Below are 20,102 nucleotides of genomic sequence, written 5' to 3'. Positions count from 1 at the left end.
TCCAAGTGAATGCCATGTCACTTTGTGTTGAGCAGGCCGGGGCAGAAGCCCATGGAGCAGAGGTCACTACTACAAAACATGGCTTTTTATCTCAGTTTTAAAGGGCATTTTATCCCGATTTTTGATAAAATAAAAACCAGAATATACATGCCAGTGGGATAAAAACTCTTATAAAAACTAGAATAAAAAATTACCATTAATCCCGATAATTATAGAAAAATTGGGATAAAGGCCATTTTAAATTGGGATTAAAAGTGATTATTTATCCCAGTTTTCCTACAATAACCGAGATTAAATGTAAAAGTAAAAATTAAATAAAAAATATACTAAAACTAACAAAGCAACAAACCACTACAGAGATAAAAAATTTCCTTTACAATATATACCTTTTTGTAAAATATACAATACGTACAGAAACAAATTTAAACCCCAAATAATCAGTACAACAAAAGTCACGAACCACCTTCGACAACCGTGAGTCATCGTCAATGACCACAAACAGTGACCACGAAGCTTCGTTCCCATGAAAAACCACGAATTAGAAGCACCGTCGACCACATACCTTCACACCTGAGGAAAGAGAGAAGAAGAGAGAGTTGATTGGCGTTTCAGAAAAATAAAAAAGAAAAAAAGGAAAAATAGAAGAACGAGATAAGAGGACGTGGAGCACAGATCTCTTAAGAACAAAAAAGAAAAAGAACACGAATGGTACCTGAAATTTTCAAAGGGTGTGGAGCTCGGATCTGAACTCTGTTGACTCTTCCTTCGCTGGAAAAAGGTCGCTGGCTTGGGGTGATGTACGAAAATAAAAGAGCAGGGGAAGGGGGAAGGACTGCGGCTGAGAGACACCATGGAGCCTGTTTGATCTCCATGTGGGCAGGCAGCTGCTTAGAGAGAGATAGGAAAGAGAGGGGCGGGTGGGAGGGAATGAGAGTAACCCTAATAAATGAAACCCTAAATGCTAATTGTTCATTTTATATGTGTAGCTGGCCCAACAATTAAAAGACCCAGATTTATGAGGACCTTTTATCCCGGTTCTTATGTAGAAAATCAGGATAAAAAGTCTCATTTAAAACGTAAGTTGCGTTTGGCAAATGCATAAAAATAGCATTTCTAACACTGTTTTTTGTCTGTTTTTCAAACTAGACCCTTGTTCCAAACTTTTTTTAAGGTTTCAAATGTAAAAGTAGGATCAAAAGTTTTTATAGCACTTTTTATATTTTCAAGTGTAAAAACTGGGATAAAAAATCTCTTTTGTTGTTGTGGATAACAAGGTGATTCAAGATTGATGAGCAAAAACAACTACCATTTTAAGGGGAGATATTAGAGAACATTGTCCCACATGGATTAAATATAAAAATATTGAGCGATATATATATATATAAAAGAATATGGACTACTTCACTCATGAGCAATTAATTTTGTGATAGAACTCCATGTTTCTCAACAGAGCTACTTTTGTCTTTTTCTTTTCAAATAAGGTTAAGTAACTAGTTATGATCAAGATTATTTTTTTTTTAATTCAAATTTAGGTATACCATCGTGATTAACTTAAGTAACTAGTTACGATCAGTTTAAGTTATACCATTTTTTTTTTTTTGTGTTAGGTTTGTCGCTTTGAGAGCGATAAATAATTAACCCCATATTACTTAAAAACATAAATATTAATGTGATAGCTAGTAACCGACCACCATCGTAGTATTAAATATATAAACTAAATTTATAACAGTAATCAATTACTTACCACTAGATTACAATGGTAATTGAAAAGTGCCAATATTTTTTTATAATGGTAACTAGTTACACTAGATCGTGATCAAATGAAACCAACTACACATACAATAATAGAAGAAAATGGATGGAAAAAAAATGAAAATAAAAGTTTGTTAAGAAAAATAATACTACTTGAATACACATATAATTAAGTTTCTATATTATTATTTTTAATATATATATATATCATTTTATAAAAATCCAAATAATTGTATAGAAAAATAATAAAATTACTTTCACAAAAATATCACATCTAATACTAAAGTCTATTTAATAAAAGATTGTATCACAAATAAAGTATTATAAATATATAGGAAGAAAAACTCCCATAAAAAATGCCTTAAGAAACTTATCAAGGAAAAATGATTGCCATAGATTTTAAGCATTTAAAAAAAAAATCTCATATATGCATTTGATTTAAATAAAAAAACTAATTATATTTAAATTAAGATAGTATTACACATTTATACTTTAAGACTTGTGTGATACATCGTATTGTATTGTATTGAATTTTATAATATTGTATTGCATTGAATTATATTATATTGTATTATTATTATTTAATGCAATATTATGTTTGATATTGACTTTTATTAATATATTGTGTAAAATTATACTATCTTTACCATAAACTCGACTTCAACCTCGACCCCGTTAGTGGATAAGGATCCCATCTCCAGCCCTGAGCCACAAATCCTGGCCCAGACCCAGACCCAGACCCCATTCCAAAACCCTGACCTTCGACCAGGGGTCCGAGGACTGGGGCCTGGGGCCAAGGTTCAGGGAGTCCAAGACCGGGGTCGGGTCTGGGTACAATGTTCGGGTCCAAGGTCTAAATTTGGGGTTGGGTCTGGAGCTGGAGTCTGGGTCTCCAACCTTTAACTCTTTCTAAATATTATAATACATGCTAATATGTATCGTTTTTTATGTATTAAATAATACGATTCACATTGTGAAAAGTTATGGTCGTAATAATTAATATAATATAAAGTTTTATCCAAATACAGTGTTGTTCCTTATTATTTAATATAATACAACACTTATACAGTTTACTGAACCAGCTAAAAATAGTTATATTTAATACTTGCACATTTATAATATAAGTTGCTTAAATTATAAAAAAGACGAACCCAAGTTGTACTATATTTATTAAAATTGTTAATTAGTACTTTCGACATTTAGAGGGTTCTATTTTTTTATTTTAGAATTAGTAGTTATTTTTTTATTTGAAAAAATATGCATAAAATACCCTAATATTTTATCCCTAAACTAATACATATCAAAATTGAAAACATATGCCCACTTTATCTAAAATCTAAAAATACCCCTCTCATAACTCAACCCCAACTCTCTCTCTCTCTCTCTCTCTCTCTCTCTCTCTCTCTCTCTCTCTCTCTCTCTCTCTCTCTCTCTCTCTCTCTCTCTCTCTCTCTCTCTCTCTCTCTCTCTCTCTCTCTCTCTCTCTCTCTCTCTCTCTCTCTCTCTCAACCGAACCACACACGACCCAAAACCCCCCTCACCACTGCCCACAACGCCGGCCCCTCACCACCACCTACAACGCTGGCCCCCTCCCAAATCAAAACTGAGCACTTCTCACTGCCTACCGCCTACACCGCCGGCCCCATCAAAACCGAAATGTCCAAGGTAAGCTTCGGCCCCCCTTTTTTTTGTCATTTTTTTGTGTGATATATGATTTGGAGTATTGATAGGTATTGATTTTAGGGTTATAATGTATAATGTATGTGTTTATGTGTGCACCATGAGTTTTGTTAGATTTAGGGTTCGATTTAGGTTCAGATATGCGATTTGGGGAAGACGATGGCCCGATAGGCTCCGATGGGGACCCCGATTGGGGTCCGATGCATGTGCTGAATTTTTTTTTTGGAAACTCTGATTTTGAATACGTGTAGGCACACGTGTAAATGTGATTTGTGAAAACGTCAGTCTTGAACTTGTGGTTGACGTTCATAATAATGTGGTGGTAGCATGCACCGTGGTGGTTGACGTTCATAATAATGCGGTGGTAGCATGCACCGTGGTGTGCATAAGGGAACACGATCTCCAAAGCACAAACAATGCTTTAATGCCTATCCGAAACAAAGGTTAAGTTCTCAACATCACCAATCGTTTCTTTTAATTTTCTCATAAAATAGGTCCAAGAATTTTGGTTTTCACTGTCAACTATAGCAAAAGCTATCGGAAAGATATGGATCCCTGCATCCAGTTCCACTGCACACAACATTTGCCCACCATACCTAGTCTTCAAGAAGGACCCATCAACGCATACAACAGGTCGACAAAACCTAAACCCCCGAATACAAGGACCCAGAGAGAAGAAACAATACTTGAAGCGACCATCTTCTACCATAAAATCTGTGATGGTACCTGGATTTCTCAACTGTAGCATGTGCAAGTAACTAGGTGATTTTGAGTATGAATCTTCAGGTGTACCCCGAGCTAGGTGTAGTGCCTTCTCTCTGCACCTCCATACCTTTTCATAACTCAATTGGATCCGTAATCCTTGTGCATACTTTTCCTTATATCAGAGGCTAAATGATCCGAGCCGTCAGTTGCAATTATCCTTAATTAGATGGGCAACTATCAAAGGTGATGCTTGACGGTTATCTTTTCCTCAAAGATCAAGAGAACATGTATGTACATTATGAAATGTACTCACCTCAAACATGTTAGAAAGTACGTTCTTCTTCGTTATTAATCTCCACACACAATCTGCATCCTTACATGTGACGTACCAAATATCAGTACTGGACTTCCTAACGGAGTAGTCAAACCCTTTCTTCATTGCATACAAGCCAACAACCATCTTTAAATGCTCTTTGTCTCTAAAAAACTTTCCTACATGTAACTCCCCGCCTACTGTGCCACCCATAGATATATAATGACTATGATCCTCGATGTCTTCTCTTGTATACATTTTCTCTTTGAATTTACCGTAACTTATCAAAGAAGAAAATGGATCGCTAAATCCCGTCACATTGGTCCCTCGAGCATCAGTAGGACCACTAATATCATTGGTCTCTTTATTAACATTATTAGGACATGTACTGTCAGTGGTTCGTCTAGCATTACTGGTTTCACCTTGACGACTACTACTAGTACCAGGTGTTTGGGGATTTTCTCTACGGGGCATTCTTTCCGTGTCGGTGGCCTCGGTGGTATTTGGTATGATACTGGAGCCAAGTTCAAAGCTACAGCAGTAGGGACCTCTGTACCTTGGTCGTCTCTTACGTCATCATTGCCCTCAACATAACATTCAGGGTTTGGACCATCAAAAAAACCATCAATGAAGGGCATTTGTGCTACAATATCAGCACTCGGCATCATAGTGTTTAATTCAGGTAATACATCGACAACCAACACCTCTGGATTAGTTTCTAGAACAAAACTCCCAACCTCGCTACGATTGTCCTTAATAAAACTTGGTGTGGGACTAGGATCGACGCAAACATTCTTCTTTAACAAAGTCACAAACAAGGGAGTAAATTCATCTGGCTTCTTTGCAAGTGTAGATAAAAAGTACCTTGCACGCTTATCATTTCTAATAACTTTAGGGCGATACTCATAGCCTTTCATGTACTTGTAATTTACTTCCAATTTTAAGTCATACTCCACTTTGTTAACATCCAGTTCTTCAGACAAAAGATCAACCAAACTTGAGTAGCTTACGTTCAGATCAATGTTAAATGTCAAATTTTTGCCCGGTTTATAAACCCAATCTCTACCATCAAGCTCCCAAACACCATTATACATAACACACGCTTGTCACATACATTTAAAAAAATACAATTACAATTTAGAACAAAAATCTCACCGAAAATAATCTTTCAATGCAATACATATAAAAATAAAATCGGGCCCAATCCCAAAATTAAAAAAAAAAAAAAAAACCAATTTTTTGGGCCCCATTGGACCCCAATCGGACCACAATCAGACACCCATCCAATCGGGCCTAAAAAAAATCCCCAAAATATATTTCAGACTATAATCGGACACCCCAATCAGACCCATCAGACACATATCGAACTTCAATCCAATCGGGCCTAAAAAAATCCCCAAAACTATATTTCAGACACTACAATCGGACCCCCATCAGACCCGTCAGACACCCATCAGACTCGACCTAAATAAACCAAAAAAAAACAAAATTTATGGGGTACCATCGGACCCCTATCGGGCCCTATCAGATCCCATCGGGCCTTCACCCCTATTAGCTATTTTAACAAGGCATCGGGCCCCCCATCGGACCAGCATTGGACCACATCGCGCTAGACGAAAAAAAATGCTGAAACCAGGAAAATTGCAGTATTCACAAGCAACAAACATTTTAACACAAAAAATAGCAAAATAATAGACAATTCACAGATCAAGCATCAAAACAATATTCTAAACTAAATATAACAACAACAAACAAGATTACACAAACAAAAAAAAATTACCCTTTGCTTGCATATGTGTGCTCCGTGTATGATGCTCCCTCCAAATTTTAAAGAAAATAGGTAGAATAACTTATAGTGTAGTAGATTATAGTGTAATAAAGTTAAGAAAATGAGTGGAGAATGAGTGAAAAAAATTAGCCCTCTTAGTGGGGAGCTCGGTAGTAAAGAGAAGAAGAGAAAGGAGGGGGTAATATAAATGGGGGTATTTTAGGGATATTCTAAAATATGTCATATCCCACAAATATTAAGTGTTATCATGTGTTTAGGGGAAAAATATTAGGTATATGTAAGTAGAGAAAATTAAATTTCCGTTAAATTTTTTTGAATAGTTTATAGTATCAAAAATACGGTTAAAACAATTGCTTATCATGTTTATAAGAAAAAACTATAGTGACGCATACAATAAAATATTTAGAACTTATTTTTTGACACTATAATTTTGAAAATTTATAAGTAATCCTAATTATAACTACAATGTAGACGATTATAAAAAAAAAGAAAAATAGATTAATTTTTTTTCTTATATATTGTAATAGATTGAGGTTGAACCAAAACACTTATTTTGAGGTGTGTACTATAAAATTTTCTAATATATAAAACTGCACTTAAAAACTTAAATATATATTATGTTAATTTTATAATTATACACTAAATCAGCAAAAGAAAAACATTCTCATATTTTTATAACAATTAAGCTTTTATAAAATTAAATAAATTTAATAAGAGTAATTATAATTACGGAAAAATCTATAATATATGTCCCAAATAGTTATTTTAGTTTGTCTTTTATTGTTTTGACATCCAAGATAGTCATTTATAACCGTGTACAATGTTTTTATTTGAAATTACATCTAAATTTTTTATAAAATTTTGAAATGATTACAATGCCGAAAGTAAAATTAAAAAAATTACTTACCAAATGTATAAGAAAAAATAATTATAATTTTTTAATAATAGTCTTAAATAACTACAAAATATACAATCATAAAAAAAAAAAAAACAAAAAAAAAACAAAAAAACTTTGCTAAATATCAAAACGAATATATAGAGTGTACTAAAACAATCATTTTAGGGGTGTATTATACCCTATAATTTTTATTTAAAGTAAGCATAAAATCTTCTATAACAATCCAACTTTCATAGAGAAAAATTTCTTAATTGGTTATTGCCCTTTATTATAAAAAAGAGGATAGTACACTATAAATTAAAGAGCAAATTAAAGAGCTTTTTAGTTTTATTTTTTGTTTTGAATAAGTCCATCTATAAATTTTCAAAAAACTTTGTTATTTTGACAGTACTATATTTGCATTACTTTTAGCAAACACTTACAACAGCTTCAAAATTTTATTCTATTAATTAACTATAATGCAATAATCTAAATGATCAAGATTAATTTTTTTTTTCACACAATATATAATTTAAGTTAAAAATTATCAACTAAATTATAGAATTTCATTCATATATAATTTCTAACTTCAAATATAATATTTTGTACAAACCAATCCAAGCTTTGACCAAGTTTGAAACAAACAACTACCAAGATAAACAAGTTCAGAGTTACTGCATTTTGCAAGTGACTAATCTACAAAAGAAACCCTCATCATCAAAATTTACTTCTCATTCTTTTAATTTTTGAACCATAAAAAAGAATATTCTAAAAACTAATAATTTACTTGTTCACATCAATTCACATGAACCAAAATAACAATCTTATAAAGTTACAAAAACAAAAATAAATTATTTACAACATCAAAAATAAAATTCAAATAATTATTTACCGCACGTATAAAAAATACAAACAGTTGTGCATCAAAATATTTAATAATTATTTTTGGTATTATAAATTATTTAGAATTTTTTAAAAACTTATAAATAATTCTAAACACATACAACACACACGATAATAAAATAAAATAAAATAAAATATTTTTTTAAATACCGAAACAAATAAAAATACGTGCTACATTTTCCTTGGACGGAAGAAGAATTAATTTTATTATTGAAAAAGCACACACACAATAAACATGCCACTGTATTTTTTTTTTAATTAATTTTAATAAATTCTGTTTTTACTTTTATTTCTACCAATCAAACACACCCTAAAAAGTTGGAAAAGAAAGGAATCACAAGCAATACTGTGGTAGAAGACATGGGGAAGTACTTGGAGTTAGATTAGTGAAACGAAGTCCACATATCAATCTTTGGAATAAAAAAAAAGGCTACAAATTGTGAGAGAGATAAATTAAATGAGATGGAGAACTAAAAGAGACTTCAAAATCTACAGTTGCCCACATCTTGGTGTCGACCAAAGAGAAATCAATCAACTATTTTGTAGAGTTATGTGTCTGATTTTCATTGGCTTAAGGTACTAAATTATCAGTGTACTAGGTAAGAACTTATTATATGTGGTATGGTCACATGGTCACATGGCCCAGTGGTGGGGTAGGACTGAGTTGTAGTCCTTTATATCTCAACTTATCATGTCTCCACAATGTCACAATGTCAGGTCCATCCACATACAATGCCAAGATATATTATTGCAAAGACTACTTGCAATTGCAAATATAAATATTCAAATTCTTTCTTCATTTTGATCATTCCAAAACCCACTTATGACCTCAAAAAAAGCTTCTGCTTTTTTTAATTTCTTTATCTTGTTATATAGAGTCCAATCAAAATACAGTAAGCTGGTAGATCTGTGTCTCATTTCCATTCGTTTAAAATACTTATTCATTATTCATATAGGTTTGACGTGTCGATTTTCTATATGCATACAAAATGAAATACTTTACAATCTTATATACGTATAATTGGGAACTGATATATAGTGTCACCCGATGATATGATCGGAGTATTCTTTTCTCCCATCTTTTTCTTTACTTCTTTCTTGTGATGCCTAAACTTTCATACGTTACGAAGATGATATATTTAGCGATGATATTAAAAATTTATCGTTAGTTATGTCATCTTCGTAAACGTCTATTTTTATAGAAGTTGCGATAACATTTTTACTTTTAATGTTATCGTTAAATATCAATATTGTATATTTTTTTACTCATTTCCTCGTTCTCTTTGCGCAGGATGCCAAGAGATCGCGCAGCCATTTTCTTAATTTTTCGATCGACAACCTCTTCATCTTCCGACGGTGAGTTATTTTTTAGCTATTTTTTGTTTCTACCACCAACTCCTCTCCTATTCGAGTATTCTTCCGCGCTCTATTACTCCCTTTCGACGTGCTATACACCCATTATCGCTAATTTAACAATTTCCATATCTATTTTTGTATATATAAATATTTATAGATTATATGTTTTTCATATATATTTATTCCAAAATAAATTATTTATATAATAAATATTATTTTAGTCATAAAAGATTGTTATGTATTAAAAAAAAAGCTTAAAACAATACATATTAATACTTTATATTATATATTGTTATTATTTTTCATATATTTTTCTTTTTGATGAATCAGAGATTCATTAAATTCAAACAAAAACTTTACAATATTGCAGCACAGGGCTGAGTATAGTTCTCCTTTACAAGCTATATTCTTTAAATTTACAAACCTTCAAACCACTCATCATATATATACAAGCAATTTTCATAAGATTAATACTATGAATTCTGCTCTTGACCTCATGGATTATACTGTGTATCACCACCTCCACTCGTTTGATTTGATGGAGCCATAATGTTTCTTTTCTAGCCTTCCACACTTGATACACTATAGTAGCAACAATGGCAGTGATGACTACCTTTTTGAAATTACTCAACTGTGCTCAGGAAATCCATCTTAGTAATCTGTTTAGAGAATGTGATTGAACTATCTACCCTAGTCGATTGTTTACCTCTTGGAGACATCTGTGACTGAATTGGCATTCAAAAAACAGATGCTAAATAATTCCTCACCATGCATGGCCACATAGTAAATAGATGTTATATGCTACAATGTTGTATTTATAAAGCCTATGTTTTGTTTTTAATATGTCAAGCACAACCAACCACAAGATATACTATGCTTTGGCAAGTTGAATCTCCCCCATACCTTATTGCTAGAATGAACTCGAGATTTAGGAGGGCACGGTGTCAAGTAACCCTTCTTGATGGTATATTTCTCTCTCTCTTTTGTTTTATTTTTTTTTATTTAATCGTTTATATATTACAACTATGTTTTACCTGAGACTCGAACCCAGGACCTCCAAGACAGACACACTCACCTATGACCACTTGAGCTAACCTCAAGTGGTTTGATGTTACTTTGTGGAACAATGCAAACTTTAATGTTACTTTGTGTAGGGCCAGTATATGCCCACCAATCCTCTTCTTTAATGTAAACATTGTGTACCAATTTCACCCATAAATTGTCTTTTTTACCTTCAACAACTCACGTATACACTACAAAAATAGCTTTTAGTGACAATTTTTTAGTCACAACATAAATTTTTTGTGACTAAATGTGATTTTTAGTCACAACAAAAAGTTACTTGTAACTAAAACATAGTATTTTGTCACTAATTTAATTTTAGTCACAACAAGTATTATGACTAAAAACATATTTAGTCACAACAAGTATTGTGACTAAAAACACATTTAGTCACAATAAATTGTAATTTTTGTGACTAATACTTTTAGCCACAGACTTTTTAGTCACAACATAGGAATAATGATTTATAATTAGTCACAACTTTTTTACTTTTAGTCACAAATTTTGTTGTGACTGAAAGTTAAATTTTTTGTAGTGATACTTTCCAATAGTAGCAATGTTCCAATTAAGTATGTTTCAGAAATCCAAGCCACCCACCTCTTTTGGTTTACAAACCATCTCCCAAGTTATAGTTCCCGGACCCAAAAAATCAGCTTGTCCATTCCATAAAAAAGCTCGATATATTGAATTGATTCTTTTCAGAATCATTTTGGTAAATTCATGATTTGAGACCAATAAGTTTGTATAGACACTAGTATCAAATTGATTAGTGTTATTCTCCTAGAATATAACAGATTTCTGGAGCTCCAAACTCGAATTCTTGCTACCATTTTCTCTAGAAAGCTTTCACACTTTTTGACTGAAATCCCTTTAGCACATATATGGATCCCCAAGTACTTAAAAGCAAGTGACTTCTGCAAAAACTAGATGTTTCAAGTATTCTTTCCACTTCTTACAATGAAGCCAAATGTTTTAGAAAATAATTTCAAGCCTTGCAACATGTAGTAAATAGACTTAAAATCTCCATGACTGAACATAAGAACATCGCCAACAAAGCTTAAATGATTAAGTGCTAATTCGTCACACCTTTCATGAAATTTAAAGTCTATTTTATTCCCAATTTTCCTTATGATTCGAGATAGGTATTCCATCTGATCCTGGGGCTTTGTTGCCTGGTTTAGAAAAGATTGCCTACTTCACCTCTTTAGTTGTATAATCCGCCAGCAACATTTGAGCTTGTCCCTCTGTTGTGGTGTTTTCAACACGCAAGTATACGTATTGTTTTAACAAGTAATACTCTAATGAGTGAGATTGTTTCCATGGGAACTGTAGCTATGTACCAATCAATTAAATTCTTGTTTCTATATGGCAATAGAATAGATAAATTTTGAAACTAAATAAACTAAGCAAAAATAAATAAAACAAAACAAATAAAAGGTTTAACAATGGATGTGAAATTAGAGATATTATTTCAATTGTATCTATCTATTATGGTCTAACATGATTCAATTTCTATTACCAAATTCTATGCAATAGCAGGTTTACTCAAGTAATTTATAGTCTTCTCAGATACATAAACCTCAATTATATGCAAATTTTTCTACTCTCGTGATAAATTAAAAATGTAAAAGGCATTAAACACAAAAACCGTATAAGCTATCAAACCACATAGGTACTCTCGTCTTATATCGAAATTTGTTCCTATTTCACTATAGCATAATTGACACTCACTTCTTATATTTTGTATCAAAATCATAAACAATTAATTGATGGCCAGACAATTAAAAGAGATAAGTATGAATGAAATAGAATACATTAAAAATTAGAGGAAAATTAAATCACGTTAAAACCATAAACAGATGTCAAACAATATCCATCAACACCCTAATAAATTGTTTAGCTACTCTTGTTCATCGTAGTAACTTCACACATATCAATTAAGAATAAAAGAAGAAAATAGAGAAGAAAAGAATGTTAAAAACTTCGATTAAAAAGCCTTCTCGATTGATTTTGCTCTCCGATTTTTGTACCCCTACATTGCTTGTTGAAAAATATTAAAGTCCCACTCTTTTTATAGCTAAAAACGATAAAAAAAATATCATCTTTTTGAAAATTAAAGGGGAGGGGCGCGGTATTGAAATCCTATGCCGTAGCATAACACCCCTAAATTTGGGCAGTGAGCTTTCTACTCCGTCGATGGATAATGTTTCAGCCATAACTCTTTTAATATTACTCGGAATTGGACGATTCAAGATGTTCCGAAAAGCTGAAAGAGAGATCTAGAACTTTTTTTTTTTTTTTTGAATTTCTCCAAAATCTGATCAAAACATAGTCTAATTTACGCTTGAAGTTTCAGGTTTATTTTCTTACACAATTTTCTCTATTTTATAGATCATCTTCTGAAATTTGACCAATTTATACATTCCAAGTGTTGAACCCTAAAATTAAAGAAAACAAGCATAATTCTATTCTAAAAAGTGATAATGAAGAAGAAAATTAACTCTAAAATGACATAAATAATAGGCTAAAAATATCATAACAAAGTCCTCCAAACTAAATCCTTACTCGCCCTCGAGTAAGACTAACAACTAAAAACTACACAACCTAAATGAAACAAGTCAATAAACCAAAACATGAGCAATTTTGAAGTAAGATAAATAACATGGTTATGAATAAAAATTTCACCTATAATAATCTAAAATTTCAGTTCAATCACACCCTTGATTCACCTTAATTTTTTATTCAGTTCATTAAACCATAATTAGCACTTAACTAATAGTTCAAACAATTTTATGCATCTATCAATCCACTAACCCAATATATTTCATAAGCTTGCAATACTTACTATTATCCACTAATATAAATCAACGCACAACCAAGAATCAAAAGGTCTTTCTAGACTTGTAATGTTAGGCTTAGGTACAGGTAGATGAAATGGTTATTTAAGCTTGCCTATACTATAAACTTCTCAAATCATGTCACACAATAATCTTTTTATAAACAATCCTGATACCCCTTTTTTTTTTCTTATTCCATGAGAGAATTTTTTTTCCGACAATATTGCAACCCTTTATTTTTATTTCATTTTTTTTTTTCAAATTTGACACTTAATTTCAGATTTTTTTTAAGTTGTTGCCAATCAATTTTTTTTTTTCATATTCTCTCAATTTTCACACTTATTCCCACACACATATAACAAACTTCCCATCCAAATTCCCCAAATTTAAGATCCACTTATGGTATAAGTAAGATCAAATTTTGGATATTAATGAGTTTATTTTGTTTAGGCTCACAATGTGTAAAAATAAAGAATAAGTTAAGACTCAAAAAGGGTAACTAAGATAAAAATTATAAGGATGACTTGAAAGGCACAATCGATTCAAAGAATGTCTAAATCGTTTTCCTAGTCATGCATTATTTATTATTTCGCCTCAAATAGCAAGCAAGCAAGTTTTAGAATTTTTCAAACATCTTTCCACATTTCACAATTAACATACATAAACTAATTCAATTGCTAGAAATTTACTTATTATGATTCTATGTTATTTCAAAACATAAAATTAAAATTAGTCAAGAATGCAATATCACCAAGCACACCGATTTTTTAAAAAGTAAATGACATTTTCAAACCATGCTATCTACATACTTTTAAATTGACTCACACATCTAGAAAAATTGACTCAAACAACACCAAAAAAAAAAAAAACTAAACTAAACAACTAAACAATCAAACAAACAACAAAATTTAAAATTAAGCCCCTCCCCCAAACTAAACACTACAAAAAATTGCTACCTTTGGTGATAACTTTTTAGTCACAACATATTTTTTTTGTGACTAAATGCGACTTTTAGTCACAACAAAATGTTACTTGTGACTAAAATATAGTCTTTAGATATAACTTGTCACTAATTTTATTTTAGTCACAACAAGTATTGTGACTAAAAACACATTTAGTCACAAGAAATTGTAATTTTTGTGACTAATACATTTTACCACGAATCTTTTAGTCACAACATAGGAATGAAGATTTATAAATAGTCACAACTTTTTCACTTTTATTCACAAGTTTTGTTGTGACTTAAAGTAAGATTTTTTGTAGTGAAAACTTTACATTGTTCCCAATGTGACATAAAACCCAAAGAGAGAAAGACTAACCATGTCACATCAACAAGCCATTGACACCTATAATAAGTGTCATGCAAGACAACTTGAAAGTTATTATTGTAATTGCCTTCAAGCTTGGCATGCGATGAGTTTGAACCAAAAGCAACGACAACAACATAAGACTTTGGATGATGAGCTTGGGGAGAAGTCTTTCATAGCACGTAGAGGATATAATATGGTGGGGATGGTGTTGATGGAAAATATAGATCTGTTGGTGGTGTATAAATCAATATCATTGATGAATTTGAATCAGTGATGTCGTGTGCTTCCTCTTCCTCTAATGTCACATTTTCTTCACTTTCATCTAACAACTCTTCTTTTTGTTGCTCATTCTCCACTTGGCTATCCATAACCTTGCTTGGGATTTCATATTTAATGATTTCATGATCATGAATGAAATTTACTTCATTCACTACACGACATTCATTATTTTTCAAGTAAGAATCCGATTTAGCCCAATTTTGAGTTAATACCACTTCAAAAACAACTTGATCTTCAATTGTAGGCTCATTCTCTTCCATGTATTCAACTAATGACACTTCTTCATTATTCAAACAACTCTCATAACTTTCATTATTAGAGCTATTTTTATTGTTAACGGTGTTAAATTCTTAGTTGAGGATCAGGATGACAATCATAACACCCTAAAATGTGGTATTTTGGTGCTTGGTGAAGGTTGTCAAATTTTTTTGACGTACTCGAACAAGTCTACGAGTTGACTTACATAGAAGATTGTAGTGTTATTACTTTTAAATGCAAGTGGTGGGACATGACAAACGGTAACCAGACAGAAAGTTATAGTTTTTTTGCTAGTTTCTGCATTGCCCGTCAATGGTACAAAAATTAACATTCATACTTGCAATCTAAGCAAATTTGATATATTACATTTCCAGCCTGAAGAATAGAGTTGATTGGAAGCTTGTCAATGCTCACAACCCCCACAATGTCTGGGATTTTACAAATGAGGATGATGAAAAAACCATGACTATACAAGAAATAAACTCTTTCAAAATCAAGTTAGTCATACAACTTCTACAACTAGACGATGTCAAATATGTCTTGTACAATGTCGACCCAACTAAAGTGATCAGCATGGACCATGTCCAGCCTGACCGTAAGATTTAGATGATTTTATTTTTCATAGTGATGATGATAACTAGTATTAATGATGATGATGATGATGATGCCTTGTACACTTTAACGTATTGTAATATTTAAACCTACCATTATTTATATAAAATACATGTTCCTTTTGTTAATGAATTGATTAGTACTTATTTTATTATTAATAAATATAGCTTGTATGTGTAGAATGACTGACGCAGGTACAAGTAATAGTAAGAATAAGGGAGTTAGAGGACCTTACAAGGGGAAATGTGGAAGAAGAACTGACCAAGATGTCTTCAGGGCAAAAATTAAAATTTAGATGGCATATGGGGACTGGGGCCCCATAGACGACTATGGGAACAAGTTTAACAACATGGTCAAGTTCTTTACTCACAACACCATTCCTATGAATAAGTTCAATTTTAAGGAAAGTTGACAGAAGGAGCATTTAGACTATCTGAAACAGACTAGCGTAACATTCAATTTTTATTGTAATAGATCAAACAAAACTATTCTACAAAAAATATATATGATTTTAATATTTATCTTTTTAAATCAAATTTGACTTCCCACTTGACAATCCTAAGTTCGTGGACTATATTTTGTTAAATGTCGAAAGGGCTATGCGAATGGAGAGCGAACAAGAAAATGGCATGAAAGAATAATATTGAGAAATATGAAGAGGAAGAGGCGACTAGGAGATCACGTCCACAGGGGGTCTTACAGGAGGTGTGGTAAGAGGTCATTGCCTACTGGAAAGACCCGAAACAACAGGTAGAAATTAAAAATTGTAAAATTGAATTTTCATTAACTTATGCTTTTTTACGCATTTAGTTGACAATAAATTTACTTTAAATTATAAGCAAGAGACGCATAGTATACAAAAAATCAAAGCTAGATGAAGATTGAAGGTGGATGGAGGTCTAAGACCATTGTCGGCCACATCGTGAACGGGTTATGATCTTATAAATATTATTGCCTAAAATTTAATAAGTTTTGAATAATACATTACTATTTTTGTATGTATAAAAATAGGCTAATCTCGAGACAGGAGAACTTCCAAGTTTTGTGGACACTTTTATAAAGTTCCACTACAAGAACAATAAATGGCTCGATGAACACACTCAACAACTGCATGTAAGTAATTGTATATCTTTAATAATCCTATCATATTTAATTTCTATCAATCTCTAACATTTTATTAAAAAAATTTGTAGGCCTAAATTCTTAAGACGCGTAAAACTCAACCTGCGCCGAATAATATCTCTCGTCAGTATGATGTAGACCTCACCCAGTTTCCTACAAACATGGCTGTTATGAAACAGATACTTGGAGAGCGGTTACGCCACTTGAGAGGCATGAACCAGTTGTCAAGACTTAGGGCAGAGGCCAAAAGGGCAACTCCCAAGCAAGTCTCTTTGGGCCTCCTATTGTCAGCATGGAGGAATATGAGACGTTGATGCTAAGAGCGGAAGAGCAAGAAACACGTTACGAGTGGCAACAATAAATGATGCAGAGTCAGAATCAATACCTGAATATATTTCAGGAGCAGTTCAAGTATTTTTTGGCGTCGTTCCTTGCTTCAACATGCTCGAGATAGCTCCAATTCCACTGATATGTCCTCCTGGCACATGTTGTCCCTCCCACCCAGAACAACAATGATGACGATGATGCTGTTGACTTATAATTTTATTTTTTCTTTACAAATTTTATTGTAAATATTACTATTTTCTATAAACTAATGACTCTTTATTTAGTTTTAGAATTACTTGAATATTTTATAATTATAATATGAAATTCTAGTTTATAATACTATTCGGATGATATCATTATTTATGAAATTTTAATTTTAATTTAGTTTTATTAAATTTATACTAATATTAAAAAAAAAACAAATATTTTGTCGGCGAATTTAGTTGTGTCGGCAAAACTTATATATATTTTTTTAAAAAAGGAAAATGTTTTGCCGGCAAATTTAGTAGTGCCGACAAAACTTTTGCGGGAATTGGAAAAGGTGGTAAAGTTTTGCTATCAATTAACTTCACCGACAAAACATGGCAGAAAAGCCTCAGCCGACAGGTGGATGCCAGTCGGTAGATTTACACCGGCAACTGAACTTGCTGAAGAAAAACAGTTTTGCCAACAAAGTTACTCACTTCATTAACAAAATGTCTTTCCCCGACCATCCATTGCCGACGAGTTCCCCACTGGCAAAAGGTTGCCGACGAGTTTTAGGTACCTTTTGCTGACACAAAAACTCATCAACATAAGTGAATTTTCTTGTAGTAGGTTATTCTAAATTTATTATTGTGCATTTAATTAATTGAATGATTAAATAATAAATTTATAATTATAAAATACAGAATTTCGATATTATTTTGTATAGAAATATATGTTAGCTCATATTTGGATACCATCAAGTACCTATAAGCTTACATTTATATATATATATATACATATATAAATAGTAGAACATCTATCTAAAAATAAATTTAGTACCAAGAAAATAATTATATTATATTTGAGATGTTATAACTAAATAGAAGTAAATTAGAAAAAAAAAATTAAAACATCCAAAGTATCAAATATATAACAACAATAACAATAAATAATCATCAATACTATATCACAATAAAATTATTGTTGAGTAAATATTATATTTATACATGTATTACAATTTGAAATAATTTTTTTTGTTAAATTAACAATTTGTATTATTTCAAAAGTGAAAACCATGTACATCAACTATCTCTCATCTTCTCACTTACTTTTCTGTACGAAGATTTTCATACCAACTCTCATCTTTTTATTTTTCCAATCTTTCCAGTATCTATACAAAGCAATATTTAAGTTATTATATATACATTTTTTTACAAATATAACAATGTGCTTAGTGGTGGGAACCTCTTTATGCCAGAACTTCCTATGCTTAGCCTTCCATATTGCATAAACTCATAAATAAATCCTCATATTATTTTCCTTTAGGAAATAAGTGCATTATTGGTTGGTACTTTTAATTATTTGTCCATTGAGTTCTAAGCCTTCTTCTTCTTTTTTTGTTTTTTGAAACTGAGAAATTCCATTAAAGGCATCAAGCCAAAAGATCGGGATACAAAAGATAGTCAATTTAAACAGCTAAATCAGCAGGCAAGCCCGGCCACCACACCCGAGCCTCATCTAAATCTAATGCTCGTTTGCTAAAGAATGAGCAACATGATTTTTTGACCGATTACAATGTGACATAGATATGCTACTGAAAGAATTCTTAATATGATTAATATCATTAAGAACAATACCAAACTCATTGAGACAAGGGACCTTGCTATTGACAGCAAGAACTATCCGCTGACAATCAGAAAAGGCAGTAATCACCGTATACCCCATCTGCATGCAGCAAGAAAGCTCATAGAGCAGAGCTTTGGCTTCGGCAACGTGAGGTTCCAACAATCCCGCGTAAGGAGCCGCACTCGAGAATAGGACATGCCCCATACGATTAGAAACCAAAGCCCCCATCCCTATTTTTTGATTCTCAACACACATCCCAGCATTCACAAAAAGATTGGAACTCACCTAGAACCAGATCAGTCTCAGTTGAGGCCAGTCGATTACTTGCATTGCCAGATACCGAACCCATAGAAGTTGGCTCAACATTATTAGCATCTTGATATTTCCATAAATAATCCATGGCCCAGGCACTAACCATGTTATCAGAGAGGAGCTTGTGATCATGCAGAAAGGTATTTCTCCTATTCCAAATACGCCACCCAAGAGTTATAAACTGCTCAAGTTCCTGTCTTTCCAGGATATCCATACACCCCAGTAACAATTCATAATAGCAAGAAGCGTCCTTCAAGGAGTCAAGGCCACTCAACAACCAATCCAAACGAATAGACTTAAGAGAAGGGAAGAGCCACAGAGCATGAATAGTAGTCTCGTTATTCTGAGAGCAAATTGGACATATTGTCGAAACCTTCATACCATGGTGAGATAAGTTGGCATAAGCCGGGATGAAATTCAGACATGCCTTCCACACAAAATTTTTTATCTTAGGCGGGAGATTGAACTTCCAAAAAATTTTCCACCACCGAGAAGAACCACAGGAGCCCGAAGCTTGGCCCCACCCCAACTTGGACACAGTGCTCCAATATCCACTCTTAACAGACAAATGCCAAATAAGCCTATCCTAACTATTAAACAAGGATCACAGGATAGACAAAATGGCAGTAGCCTCCCCTACGTCGAAACACTCCTCCACAAGATTAGAATTCCATCTTCCAAAATTAATTTTGAGGTCACTAACCTTTTGTAGGTGCGGTCCACCCGAGGAGTACAACAATGAACCACATGGGTCCTTCCCTATTTATTCTGCCACTAAAATTCGAAACAATTATTA

The 20,102-nt window shown here is 32.4% G+C and overlaps 2 long non-coding RNA genes across 11 annotated transcripts; one reads left to right on the top strand and one right to left on the bottom strand.

Moving 5' to 3' along the window:
• Positions 1-333: 333 nt before the first annotated feature.
• LOC133032785 (uncharacterized) lies at positions 334-6,719 on the bottom strand. Its single transcript, XR_009685390.1, has 2 exons — positions 713-6,719; positions 334-570 (listed from the first exon to the last, which is right to left on the bottom strand). It is a non-coding gene; the product is annotated as an uncharacterized LOC133032785 (long non-coding RNA).
• Positions 6,720-8,085: 1,366 nt separating this feature from the next.
• On the top strand, positions 8,086-17,522 carry LOC115703232 (uncharacterized). Of its 10 annotated transcripts, none has more exons than XR_009685387.1 (5): positions 8,087-8,920; positions 9,311-9,375; positions 10,226-16,483; positions 16,745-16,846; positions 16,927-17,522. It is a non-coding gene; the product is annotated as an uncharacterized LOC115703232 (long non-coding RNA). The 10 variants fall into 10 exon arrangements; XR_009685386.1 differs by lacking the exon at positions 8,087-8,920 and adding an exon at positions 8,943-9,081; XR_009685382.1 differs by having other exon boundaries at positions 8,086-8,912; positions 9,311-16,483.
• Positions 17,523-20,102: the final 2,580 nt, after the last annotated feature.

This window comes from Cannabis sativa, chromosome X (genome assembly GCF_029168945.1).
Source record: "Cannabis sativa cultivar Pink pepper isolate KNU-18-1 chromosome X, ASM2916894v1, whole genome shotgun sequence".
Lineage (NCBI taxonomy): Eukaryota > Viridiplantae > Streptophyta > Magnoliopsida > Rosales > Cannabaceae > Cannabis > Cannabis sativa.
This window is presented reverse-complemented; position numbering and strand designations above follow the sequence as displayed.